Below are 15,390 nucleotides of genomic sequence, written 5' to 3'. Positions count from 1 at the left end.
AAAGTCCGGGGTTTCAAACCCTCAGAACAGCATTTACATCTATTACTCACATCAAGACGGCCAAAAGTCTACTCCGCGATGCCCTTTCCTTTCGAATCGACCTCCTCGCGCGTCGAATCTTGCCAAAACCACAAGGAATATATTACAATAGGCTAAGGGAATATAACTCAATCGAAAAGACTCGAAAAATATCGAAAATCACGAAATTTTCAAAACCCGAGCCCCGGGCCCACTTCTCGAAAAATTATGAAAGTCATATCACCGGATTCCTCGTCTCGCCACGAGTCCGTACATATAAAATTTACCAAAATCGGAGTTCAAATGACCCCTCAAATCTTCATTTTAGAATTTCAATCTCAAACCCTAATTTCTTATAATTTGGCTATGTTTTCATGGATTTCAAGGATGATTCTTCAATAAAATCATGTATTTAACTCATAAAACTTACCTCCAATCGATCTCAGTTGAAACTCCCTTCAATCCCCGTCCAAAAGCTCTCAAAATGACTGAAAATGGTGGAAAAAGAACTCAAAATCGGATATAAACTCATTGCCCAGATTTTTCGCAATTACTGTTCACCCGCGCGGTACTGTTCACGCGCGGGTTACTGTTCATTGCTGCTAAAAAAATGCACCAGCAGCCAATTTAAATTTCAGCACAGCCATTTTTCACTAAAATGGCTCTAACTCCATCATACGAACTCGGAATTAGACGATTCTTATTCCTATGAGTCACAAATAATAATACGAACATAACCCTTCAATCGAAACTAAATTCGGAGCTCATTTGCCCAGTGCGATATCCGTTTTGCTCGTTAAACAATTACTCATGTTTCGCGTCAAAAACCTAATCGCGACTTGATGAAATTAGACCAAAATTTTCAGATCAGTCCTATAATTCATTATCAAAATTTCTAAAGTCTCGGAATCAAATTTGGATCTCTAAAACTAAAAATGAACCTTTAGATCATTACATTTATGCTCAAAACGGCAAAAATCTTCCAAAAACTCTTCCAAAATTTGTCCGAGCCTCATGGGATCCCAACAAAGTATACTAACAAGTCCCATAATATGACACAAACTTAGTTGTTCCTTCGAATCACCAAAAACAACGCAAAAATACTTTAATTCAACACGGATTCAAGCCTATGAACTTTGAAACTTTAAATTTTCACATCCGATGTCGAAACACGCCAAACTAGTCCGAATGATCTCAAATTTTGTAGACAAGTCCAAAATGACATAACGAAGTTACAACAACTCTCGGAATTCCATTCCGAGCCTCGGATCAAAATCTTACCTGTCAACCGGAATTCGCCAAAATACTAACTTTGCCGATTCAAGCTTAATTCTACACCGGTCATCACAAAAATATTCCGGACACACTCCTAAGTCCCAAATCACCTAACAAAGCTATCCGAACCATAAAATTCGCATTTCGAGCGCTCTAACACATAAGTCAATATCCGGTTGACTTTTCCAACTTAAGCTTCCTTAAAAGAGACTAAGTGTCTCAAACCTTACCAAAATCATTCAGGAATGACTTCAAATTTTGCACACAAGTCACATTCGATATTATGGACTTGCCCCAACTTTCGGAATCGCATTCCGACCCCGATATCAAAATTTTCACTTCCGGTCGAATTTTCTCAAAAACCTTCAAATTTCTATATTTAGCCAAACGGCTCCAAAATGACCTACGGACCTCCGAATTCACTTCCGATCGCGTTCCCAAATCCAGAATCACCATATGGAGCTACTCCCAGTCTCGGAATTCCAAACGACATCAATAACACTGAAATGCATTTTAAGCCAAACTGATGCAATTTCTTCTAAAATGCTATCTTCCACAATAGGCGTCAAAACGCTCCCGGGTTATCCAAAACCCGATCCGGGCATATTCCCAAGTACGAAATCATCATACGAACCTGCTGGAACCTTCGGATCCCAATTCCGAGGTCTTTTACTCAAAATTCCAATCCTAGTTCATTTCTTCAATTTTAAACTTTCAAAATGAGAATTTCCATTTAGATTTGACTCCAAACTTCCTGAATTTTAATTCTGACCATACACTCAAGTCAATATACCTGAGATGAAGCTGTTCATGGCCTCAAACTGCTGAATGACGTGCCAGAGCTCAAAACTACCGATCGGGTCGTTACATAACTTTTTTTTTCACACCTAAAAAAAAAGAAATTAACCATCAAAATCTAACTTTTCATTGTATTATTGGCAAAATCTAATGGAATATGGAAAATAAGTGTAGAATACCGTTTCATCATTATAGATGTTTTTAAAGTAAATAAGAACAAAAATCAACTTATATAATCATATGAATAGTAAGTAACTCTAAAACTAAAAAGACTATATTACTCATCAATAGATCTAAATTCACCTTCTCTCTTTTTAGATCACATACATCTCTTCTCAGTTAGACCTAATTTGATCACCTAAGATTCTCTCTCTCTCTTCCTCTTCTTGTTTGTATCTTAATAATTCCGGGCGTGATCATCTAAACTAGCTTTCTCTTGCGCGTGACACTAGGTTTCGAAAAAAATAAACTCTCAGAACATATTGGAGTTGGAACTATGTACGGTCCCAATATTTATTGGATATTTGAATTAACTTATAGAATTGATGTTGTGTAGGATCATAGATGACAAAATATTAATACCACAATATTCTTGCTTGAAAGAGAATCTCACCATTTCTCATGTAGCACAAAAGAATACTATTCTTTATGGTTGACTTGCAAAAGCCAAAATGCATGCAACACTCTACAAATTGCTCCCAAGACTATGATTTTCACCTATAAAATCAAACAAAATAATTGATTTTCACCTATAAAATTTGGTTTCAAAAGCTCTTTTAGCTCATTTGACTTCACGTCAAAGTATATAATCATAGAATTTCTACATACTAATTGGTTAATTTTTGAATCTAGAGACCAAAATACACAACCGCTAACGCTAATCCCCTGACTGCAGTACTCCCGTGACATTTCATCAAGTGCTTCTACTTTACTATGAACCCTTGTTTCCTTCATCCAGTAATTCTTACTTATATAACAAACAGCATAAAAAGATTTGTAGATCAATATAACCTTGTAGTCATCGATACTAGAATCATAACACAATCCACAAGCATAAGGAGTTATGTAGCTATAAGCTTCCACATATGGACATTCAAATGTTCTATATTCATTGGTATAAGGATTCAGCAAAGCGAATGCCTTATAATCCATATGTCCTTTTAATAAAAACAAACCATCACATGAACACAAGGCTAGAGCATGTTTAAATCTCTTTAGAGGAAACTTTAGTTTTCTCGTTGCAATTTAGGGATTTTCCAAGTCTCTAAACTCGAATACACCATCACTGAGTTGTACCAAAAGCTTTTTGGGACTCGACGCTTTGGATTGATCAAGGTGTTTTTTCTTGAATATTTTGTTAGATATTATAGTTTTCCATGATTTAGAAACAGATTTAAAACGTAACAAAGATTTAACATGTAACTTAACAAGGATGAAAAATAGGATATCATATGGAAGAAAGAACATACTATGTTCCTGTATACGGTCGAAATCGAGCTCACCTATGACATGGTAGGTCAGGCTCGGAACATGGAAATAAAGGATTAAAGATCGACCCCAAGTCCCATCGGGCTAGAACCCGGGATCAGAACGCCTGCCTTCGAGAATATCGAGGTCGTGATCCCAGAATTGATCCTAGCCTCGAATGAGATCGAAACAATAGTGTTAGCATAACCAACATAAGACCGAAATATTCGTGACCGATTGGATATTATATGGCGAGAATCTCGACAATTATCAATAAGCAACCGGCAATCATCAAATCAAGAAATTTTTTACCTTTTATAGATTGTACCTAAAATAGGACTCCTCTACTATATAAAGGGGGTCTGATAATTCATTTAGCAGATGGTAACACGCATTCCAAAGCAATACATTATTATTTCTCTCTTTAATCTCTTATTCTTCAGTATCTTGATACCGATAAAAGTGCATCCAGTTGGAGTGTGACTGACCTCGCAAGATTGTACTGTTCAATTCGTATAGTTTGAATTTACTTTATCATTGTTTATTTCAATTGCAACTTAATTTATCACTTTGTGTCAGTTCATCCGCATATCCTTAAAATCACTTATAAATTCAATTGTTATCCGATTTTCAAGGTAAAAACTTTGGCATCCACCATGAGGCTAACGATAATAGTGGTTATTTGATACAAATTTTCATAACACACACTGCTTTTTACACTTGTTCTTTGAAGTGCCTCTAATTCCAGGTTAAAGCTCAAAATGTCAAACTTACAATCAGCACCCATACATGTTGACAACGAGTCCGGCTATCACGGTGAAAATAACAACATAGTGCCCAGTGACGGGGTAGTGTCGGTCGATCCCATTGGAATTCCGATCGCGGACCCAATTGACCCTAACTTGCATGTGGCTATTGATACAAATCTGCCTACCAACCCCAAGAATAGCGTCCGTGGTGGATCCCAATCGACAGCTCAAAATACACAAAATATTGGAGGATACGGGATCAATTTACGAATGATCTTTGAAATGTTACAAGCTCAACAGGCGGCGATAACTCAGTTACAGAACCAAAGCCGCGCACCAAGCAGAATTGAACACGATCTGTCCTGGGAAGTCACCTACAGGGATGAACCGATCATAGAGGTCAAATGAAAATGAATCGAGGAATAACCCCGAGATCATAAAATGCTCGAGGAACTGAAAAAACTAGTAGAATAAGGGGAGAAGAAAATCGAAGCTAATAAAAAAATGGTAGAAACCTACAATTCCAGTGTGACCAAATCCCAGGAGCACCGCCGATACTGGAAAGGCCTGGGCTCCAAGAAGTTCGTGCAAATACCTTTTCCTCCAAGAGCAGATCCAAAACTGATCCCTAAGAAGTTCCGCATGCCCGAGTTTCCTAAGTACAACAGAACGACTGACCCAAACAAACATGTTACCTCCTACACATGTGCCATTAAAGGGAATGACTTGGAGAACGATGAGATCGAGTCTGTCATGTTGAAAAAGTTCGGAGAGACCCTGTCAAAAGGAGATATGATATGGTATCACAACTAATTTTATTGACTCATTTGCTATGCTTGCAGATTTTTTCGTGAAAGCACATGCCGGGGCTATCAAGGTCGAGACCAGGTAGTCGGATCTTTTAAAAATAAAACAGAAGCATAATGATATGCTCAGAGAGTTCGTATCCCGGTTCCAAATGGAACGGATGGAGCTGCCATCGGTCGCTAATGATTGCGCCATTTAGGCTTTCACCAAGAACTCAACACTCAGAGCTCGTTGGTTTCATAGCAATTAAAACAAAACCTGGTAGAATATCCACCCGTCATTTGGGGCGATGTTGGGGAGATGTCAATCTAACCGATATCAATCGAAAATCAGGGTCGAAGATGATCATCTTGGGGACCCTTCCGGGTCCGTGTACCCCGTCAGAGACATCGACCGTGAACTGAGATCAAATAGGGACCGATATCAGCCATACAATAGAGACCGAAGAAGCAGTGGGTCTGAGCAGAAATCTATGCAAAATGAAAAGAGAAGTGATCGAGGTTAGAGCAACCGGGGACTCATGAGCAAAAACATCTTCGTTAGGCCTAAAGAAGCACCACGATTATCGGTGTATAACTTCAACGTCGATGCTGCCGCTATCGTATCTACCATCAGATGCATCAAAGATACCAAATAGCCTAGACCTTTACAGTCCGATCCAGCCCAAAGGGATCCCAACCTAATGTGCAAATATCACGACACTCATGGCCACAGAACAGAAGAATGCTGATAATTAAGAGAAGAGGTGGCCCAACTGTTCAACAACGGACATCTCCGAGAATTCTTGAGTGATCGGGCAAAAAACAACTTCAGGAATAGGGATACTAATAAGAAGACTAAGCAGGAAGAGCCTCAACACGTCATCAACATGATCATCGGTGGAATCAACATTCCTAGGATCCGATGCTAAAGCGCACCAAAGTATCCATCAAGGGAAAAACGAACTCGGGATTATGTACTGAAAGAAACCTTATTTTTCAATGACGAAGATACTGAGGGGATCGTGCAACCCCAAAATGATGCACTGGTAATATCGGCACTCGTAAATAAATCTCAAATTAAGCGTGTGTTAATTGATCCAGGTAGCTTAGCCAATATCATCAGATCAAGGATCGTGGAACAACTCAGCCTACAATGTCAGATCGTACCTGCGGTCTGAGTCCTGAACGGGTTCAACATGGCATGTGAGACCACTAAAGGGGAGATAACATTACCGGTGAATGTCGCCAGAACTATACGGCTCTTGGACCATAGCATTTGGGTGGCTACCTTTAGTTCACACGGAGATCCAAGGTAGACCTGCAGGCGTCCGCAGGCCATGGCGTCTCCTCTATCCCTTATTTCCTGTTTCATTTCCTTAACTCAGAAACAGTGTATCGTTTATTTTCAGACTGTATGTAGTATTCATAGATCGTATGTGGTACTGTGACACCAGTTCTGGGTATTTAAGGTTAAACATTTGTATTAGATTCATATTTCAAATATTTCACTGCATTTCTTCCGCTTATTGAAATTTTCGCTGTTTATACGTTATTATTTTATAACTGTTAAAAACAAAAGTATAAAATGGATAAAGAATTAATTTGCTCAAATAATTGGCTTGCCTAGCTCACATTAGTAGGCGTCATCACGACTCCCGAGGGTGGAAAATCCGGGTCGTGACAAGTTGGTATTAGAGCTTTAGGTTACACGAGTCTCACAGTACGAAAACGTCTGTATTTATCCCCAGAGGCTACAGAGTTAGGAAAAACTTCACATTTATTCTTTCTTGTGGTACGGTTTGGTTTCTCAATACTAATTGAAATTCTACTTTGTTCGTTCGCAGATGGCGAGAACACGCGCTTCCTTATCCACCGACCAGCAGCCCGAGCCCCCAGCAACAACTCCTACGAGGGGTAGAGGGAGAGGTCGAGGCCATGCTAGAGGCCGAGGTAGGGGCAGAGCTCAGCCCAGAGCAGTAGCACCAGCAGCGGAGCCTTAGGTTAACTTTGATGATGAGGTTCCAGCCCCAGCAGTTCCGGTGGGCCCAGCTCAAGTCCTAGAGGGGTTTATTGCTACCCTGGTACCCCAGGATGCTCTGGTCCGTCTAGTGGGCCTTATGGAGAGTGTCACCCGGGCAGGCTTGCTTCCTGTAGCACCAGCCGCCTCTCAGGATGGAGGAGGAGCCCAGACTTCTGCTACTCACACTCTGGAGTAGATGGCTCCCCAGTTTCAGACTCCAGTAGCTCAGCCAGTTGGAGCAGTTTAGCCGGGTATGGTAGCTCAGATCGATGATGGAGCAGCTATGTCTACCGATGCCTTGTAGATATTGGATAGGTTCACCAAGCTCTTCACTACTACTTTCAGCGGTGCATCTTCTGAGGATCTCCAGGATTATATAGACAGCTGTCATGAGGTTCTCAAGAACATGGGGATAGTTGAAACCAATGGGGTCGATTTTGCTACTATTCACTTGTCGGGATCCGCCAAGACTTGATGGAGAGATTATTGCTTGGCTAGACCAGCCGGATCACTAGCTTTGACTTCGTAGTAGTTTACTCAGCTATTTCTGGAGAAGTTTCTCTCTATCACTAAATCTGTCTTAAGGCGTGGATAGATGGGAAGAATACCTAGTGTTTTTTGCCACAGCTGAGATTTATGCCAGAGACCTCATGGTTCTCAACCTACTTTTGACTAGGGATGGGCTTAAAATCCAAAAAACCGAAAAATCGGACCGGACCAAATTAATTCGGTATATCGGTTTCAGTTCTTCGGTATCAATTTGGAATGAATTACTCGATTGTTCGGTATTTTGGTATGGTACTAAGTATTGAATTTTCAATACTTCGGTATAAATACCGAAATGCCAAAGATTTTAAGTAAGCCTAGGTAGTAAAACTAAGCCATAGTCCAACCCTTAGGCCCTAGCCAGTAAAATAAGCAAAGTCCACCCCAACTGACCTTCATTCTTTCCCTTGTTTCTAACAATAGGAGACCTTTATTAATATATAAATTTCCTGTTTGCTAAAAAAAATAAACTATAATGTATTTTGAAATTTTTGTTGAAGTTATACATATTAAAGCAATAACCCAATTAGATAATTGAAGCATAAATAAGATACCAAAATTTATATTCTAAATTAATAGTAATAAACTGAACCTTTTCTTTATAAGAAATATAAGGATAAAATAATAAAAAATAAAGTATATTATAACTAAGTCGTCATTTTTAATGTTTTCCTTTTCTGGCATTCAGTCCTATAAATGATAGCCTCACTATATTTTTTCTTCGCCCAAATCATAACCTGTCGTAATAGCGCCTATCGTGGTACTAGGCAAGCCGACATTTCCAAAATACTCCCAACATTTAACAAAAAAAGAATTAAGTAATTTTAAATAACCAAAGTTTTTATAAAATGGGGTACAAACCCAAAACACAAATGCGGAAAATAACTCCCAAATCGGGGTGTCACTAAGCTCATGAGCGTCTATACATCACCAGTCTAGAAAAAAAATGTCTATGAAAGTCTGAATAAAAAATACAATAAAAGAAAGGATACGGAAGGAGAAATAAGGACTACGAACGCCAGACAACTACCTCAAAGTTTCCGACGGTCAACCTTGCGAAAGATCAACACTCACCGTGTCCAGAAATACCTGGATCTGCACACTAAGTGTAGGGTGTAGCGTGAGTACAACCAACTCAGCAAGTAACAATACTAAATAAAGAGCTGAAAATAGTGACAAGCTACACAATTATAGTTCATTTCCAGTAGTTTCAACAAGGAAAAATAGATATACTTTCAAATCCGGAAATTTAAGTCAAATCAGTCTATACAATTCAAGTTCAAGTAAAAACCTGATATAATATCTCCCAAAAGTTCAAACAGTAATATATGGCAGCTATGTGCAACAATAATGAAAGCAAGTACAGCCTCTCAGGGCAACAACCACTCCTACTTCCTCAATAGCTCATCACTCGGCACTCAGCCCTCAACACTCGCACTCAATAGGTATCGGTGCTCACTAGGGGTGTATAGACTCCGGAGGGGCTCCTACAGCCCAAACGCTATATCCGCACGGACAACTCACGTGCTATAGTATTATTTCAGGATCCGCACGGACAACTCACCTACTATGGTATCAATATATCACAATCAGGCCATCAGCCTCACTCAGTCATCAACCTCTCTAGTCTCACGGGCTCTCAGTAATCATGAAAATCAACTCAAAACAAAAATGATATAACATATCAACAAGGAATAATAGAGACTAAGGTAAGATATGCAAGTAAAACTACGACTGAGTACAAGTAGCAATTAATAAGTAATTCAACTGGTATCACGACTTCTGTGGGTCCCTACAGTACCAATACATAGCCTAACATGTGATTTCTAACATGATTTAGAGTCAAATTTCTATAACACATGGAGAGCATATAGCTAACAAGAAGTTATTCAACTTTACAGTTCCACAAAATGGACCAAGTCACAATTTTCACGGTGCATGCCCACACGCCCGTCACCTAGCATGTGCGTCACCTCCAAAACAATCACATAACACATAATCTGGGGTTTCATACCCCCCACAACTAGATTTAGAATTATTACTTATCTCAATCCGAGCAAAACTCTACTCCAATATGCCTTTGCCTCGCAAATCGGCCTCCAAATGTCCCGAATTTAGCCACAGCGGTACAATACAATCAATACGGGTTAAAGGAATCAATTTTTTAAGAAATTACGAAGTTATAGCTCAAAATCCAAAATCGGCTCAAACCCGGGCCCCGGGCCCACATCTCGAAATCCGACAAAAGTCACAAACCGAAAGCCCATTCAACCATGAGTCTAACCATACCAAATTTACTCAAATCCGATAACAAAATCCTATTCAAAACCTCAAAAATCTAGTCCAAGAACTCTTCCTCATTTTCCCCAATTTTCCATCCCAAATCACAAATTTAATGGTAGAATCAAAGGCATAATCATGGAAATTAACCAAAACTAGATAGAAATCACTTACCCCAAACACCCACGTGAAAATACCTCCAAATATCGCCTCCTACCGAGCTCCCAATTCAATTTTGTGAAATGAACTCGAAACCCTCATTTTAAATCTTTTAAATATGCCCAGTGATGCCTTCATCGTGAACGCGACCTACCCCTCGCGTTCGAGTATACCATTCTGACTGCCCCTCAAAATAACCCTTCGCGAACATGACCTCAGTCTCGCGAACGCGAAGTTTTACCGACCCCACTTTTTGCGAACGCGACCACAGCCCCGCAAATGCGTAGACCAAAATCATGAGGTCCCCAGTTGCCTCCTCCCTTCTTGGCGAACGCGTCCCCCATATTGCGTTCGCGATGCACTCTCAGTCCAAACCTTCGCGTTCGCATTCTCTTCTTCGCAAAAGTGAAGAACAAATCTTCCTCAACCAATAGATGCCATTTGCGAACGCGTAAGAGGAAACCAGAACCAGCAAATACCGGAAATTTTCAGCCAACAGGCAAGTCCAAAAATGATCGGTCAACCATCCGAAACCCACCCGATATCCCCGAGACGTCAACCACACATACCATCAAGTCTCAAAAAATCATATGCACTTATTCGAACCCTCACATCACCTCAAACAACATCAAAAATACAAATTGCACATGGATTCAAGCCTAATGAACTTTGAAATTTCCAAATTCTACAAACGACGATGAAACCTATCAAATCACGTCTGATTGACCCAAAATTTTGTACACAAGTCACATATGGCACCACGGACCTACTCCAACTTTCGGAATCGGAATCCGACCCCGATATCAAAAAGTTCACTCCCGGTCAAACTTCTTAAAAGTCCAATTTTTGCCATTTCAAGCCCAATTCCATTACGGGTATCTAATTCACAATCCGGACATGCTCCTAAGTCCAAAATTACCCAACGGAGTTAACGGAACCATCAAAATTTAAATTAGAGGTCGTTTACACATAAGTCAACATCCGGTCAACTTTTCCAACTTAAGCTTTCAATTATGAGACTAAGTGTCTCAATTCATTCCAAAATCTTGTCGGACCCGAACCAACTAACCCAGTAAGTCAAATAACAACTGAAAAGCACATAAGGAGCAGAAAATGGGGGAACAGGCTTACAACTCTCGAAATGACAGGCCAGGTCGTTACATCCTCCCCCTCTTAAACAAACGTTCGTCCTCGAACGAGTCTAGAAACATACCTGGAGTCACAAATAGGTGTAGATATCTGCTCCGCATATCTCGCTCAATCTCCCAAGTAGCCTCCTCCACGGGCTGACCTCTCCACTGCACCTTCATTGAAGCTATATACTTTGACCTCAACTTTCGAACCTGCTGATCCAAAATGGCCACCGGCTCCACATCATAAGTCATATCACCATCCAATTGAATTGTGCTGGAATCCAGAAAATCTGACGGATTGCCGACATACTTCCGGAGCATAGAAATATGAAATACTGGATGCACACTCGACAAACTAGGTGGAAAGTCCAGCTTGTAAGCCACCTCCCAATCCTCTGAAGTACCTCAAACGGACCAATAAAATGAGGGCTCAACTTACGCTTCTTCCCAAACCTCATAACACCTTCATGAGTGAAAACTTCAGTAGAACCTTCTCCCTAACCATGTAAGACACATCAAGGACCTTCCTATCGGCATAGCTCTTCTGTCTAGACTGTGCCGTGTGAAGCCGCTCCTGAATCGGTTTAACCTTGTCCAAAACATCCTGAACCAAGTTAGTACCCAATAGTCTAGCCTCACCCAGCTCAAACCAACCCACCGGAGATCTACACTGACTTCCATAAAAAGCCTCATACAGATCCATCTCAATGCTCGACTGATAGATATTATTGTAAGCAAACTCTGCGAGCGGCAGAAACTGATCCCATGAACCCCCAAAATCAATGACACAAGCGCATACTATGTCCTCAAATATCTGAATAGTGAACTCAAACTGCCCTTCTATCTGAGGGTGAAATGTTGTAGTCAACTCAACCTAGGTGCCCAACTCTCGCTGTATGGCTCTCCAAAACTACAATGTAAACTACGTGCCTCGATCTGAAATGGTGGACACTAGCACACTGTGAAGGCGAATAATCTCTCGGATGTAAATCTCAGCCAACCGATCAGAAGAATAAGTAGTAACAACTGGAATGAAGTGTAGGGACTTGGTCAGTCGATCCATAATCACTCGAATAGCATCGAACTTCATCGAAGTCTGTGGGAGCCCAACTACGAAATCCATAGTGATCTGCTCCCACTTCCATTCTGAAATCTCTATCCTCTAAAGCAACCCTCCAGGCCTCTGATGCTCATACTTTACCTGCTGCCAGTTAAGACTCTGAGCTACAAATCCTACTATATCCTTCTTCATTCTCCTCTACCAATAGTGTTGTCTCAAGTACCGGTACATCTTCGCAGCACCCAAATGGATGGAATATCGCGAGCTATGGGCCTCCTCCAGAATCAACTCTTGAAACCTATCTACATTGGGCATACATATCCGACTCTGCATCCTTAACACCCCATCATCTCCAATAGTATCATCTCTGGCATTACCATGTTGATCCTTGTCCTTGAGGACAAGGAAATGAGGATTATCATACTGGCGTTCTCTGATGAGATCAAATAAGGAAGATCGAGAAATCACACAAGCTAAAATCCGACTGGGCTCCGAAATATCTAATCTCACAAACTGGTTGGCCAAGGCCTGAACATCAACTGCAAGAGGTCTCTCACCAACATGAATGAATGCAAGGCTACCCATACTCATTGCCTTCATACTCAAGGCATCGACCACCACATTGGCCTTTCTTGGATGATACAGAATAGTGATATCAGAGTCCTTTAGCAGCTCCAACCATCTCCACAACAACAACAACAACAATAACAATCCAATATAATCCCACTTAGTGGGGTCTAGGGAGGGTGGTGTGTACGTAGACCTTACCCCTACCCTGGGGTAGAGAGGTTGTTTCCAAATAGACCCTCGGCAGCCTTCCTTCCAAAAACTTCCACCTTGTTCTTGGGGAGACTCGAACTCAAAACCTCTTGGTTGGAAGTGGAGGTTGCTTACCATCAGAGCAACCCCTCTTGTCTAGCTCCAACCATCTCCGCTGCCTCAAATTTAGATCCTTCTGTTTGAACAAGTGTTGGAGGCTCCGATGATCTGTAAATACCTCACAAGACACACCATAGAGATAGTGCCTCCAAATCTTCAATGCATGAACAATAGCAGCCAACTCCAAATCATGAACAAGGTAGTTCTTCTCATGAGGTTTCAACTGGCGCGAAGTATAAGCAATCACTCTATCCTTCTGCATCAAAACACACCCGATACTGACCCTAGAAGCATCACAATACACTGTGTAGGAACCAAAAGCTGATGGTAGAACTAGAACTGGAGTTGTGGTCAAAGCAGTCTTGAACTTTTGAAAGCTCTCCTCACACTCATCCAACCACTTGAAAGGAGCACCCTTTTGGGTCAATTTGGTCAAGGGCAATGCAATAAACAAGAAATCGTACACGAAGTGACGGTAATAACCCAAACTAAGAAATCTCCGAATTTTCGTAGCTAAGGATGGTCTGGGCCAACTCTGAACCACCTCTATATTTTTCGGATCCACCTGAATACCCTCACTGGACACCACGTTCCCCAAGAACGCTATTGAACTGAGCCAAAACTTACACTTGGAGAACTTGGCATAAAGCTTCTCCTCCATCAATCGCTGGAACAAAATCCTCAAATGCTGGGCATGCTCCTCTTGGATACGAGAGTACACCAAGATATCATCAATGAACACTATAACAAACAAGTCGAGATAAGGCTGAAACATATTATCCATCAGGTGCATAAACGTTGTTGGGGCGTTTGTCAGCCTAAAAGACATCACAAGGAACTCATAATGACCATAACGGGTCCTGAATGCTGTCTTTAGAATATCTGAGTCCTGAATCTTCAACTGGTGATACCCAGACCTCAAATCAATCTTGGAGAACACCCTCACTCCCTGAAACTGGTCAAATAGATCATCAATACGCGGCAAAGGATACTTGTTCTTGATTGTGACTTTGTTCAACTGCCTATAATCAATGCACATCCTCATAATACCATCTTTCTTCTTTTTCACAAACAACATCGGTGCACCCTAAAGTGACACACTAGGCCTAATAAACCCCTTATCAAGGAGTTCCTGAAGCTGCTCCTTCAACTCATTCAACTCAGTTGGTGTCATACGGTATGGAAGAATAGAAATAGGCTGAGTGCCTGGCACCAGGTCAATACCAAAGTCAATATCCCTGTCGGGCAACATGCTTGGTAGGTCTACAAGAAACACATCCGGGAAATCTCGCACTATCGGAACAGAATCAATAGTAGGGGTCTCAACACTAATATCCATTACAAAGGCCAAATAAGATAAACAACCATTCCCAACCATCCGTTGGTCCTTCAAGTATGAAATTAATCTACTGGGAACATAGTCTAGAGAACCTCGCCACTCAATCTGTGGCAACCCCAGCATCACTAACATCACGGACTTAGCGTGACAATCCAAAATAGCATGACATGGAGACAACCAGTCCATACCTAAGATCACATCGAAATCAACCATACTAAGCAACATGAGATCAAATCTTATTTCCAATCCCCCAACAGTCAGTACACACGATCGATATACACGGTCCACAACAATAGTATCGCCCACCGGTGTAGATATATGAGCAGATGAAACTAGGGACTCATGGAGCAAATCTAGATAATGAGAAAAATACGATGATACATAAATAAGTGGATCCAGGGTCAAATAATACAGAGGCATTCCTGTGGCAAACTGAGACAATACTTGTGATCACTACATTTGAAGCAATGGCTTCAAGTCTGCGGGAAGAGCATAGAATCAGGCCTGACCCCCACTTGATTGGCCTCTGCCTCTAGGGCGACATCTAGCTGACTGAGCCCCACCCGAGCTAACTGAAAGGGTAGTGTAGCTGCTGGTACTGGTGCTATCGGCTGAGAACTATGTTGTGGAGTCCCACTAAACAACCTAAGGCAATCTCTATTGATGTGACCAAGATCTCTGCACTCGAAACAAACCCCCCTCCCCCCTCCCCGACGGAACTGCTGCTCCTGATACCCCGAGAAACTACCCGTAGAAACCTGAGCGGATGAGGAATGGTGAGAACTCTACGCTGGTAGTGCATTGAATGAAGACTGGCCTGAGCGAGCAATGTAAGAACAGTGGCTAACTGATGCACTACAATGAGCTGGTCGAGTCGTC

The sequence above is a fragment of the Nicotiana tabacum genome, chromosome 7, assembly GCF_000715075.1.
Source record: "Nicotiana tabacum cultivar K326 chromosome 7, ASM71507v2, whole genome shotgun sequence".
NCBI lineage: Eukaryota > Viridiplantae > Streptophyta > Magnoliopsida > Solanales > Solanaceae > Nicotiana > Nicotiana tabacum.
The sequence above is the reverse complement of the archived record's forward strand: the minus strand, read 5'-3'. Positions refer to the sequence as shown.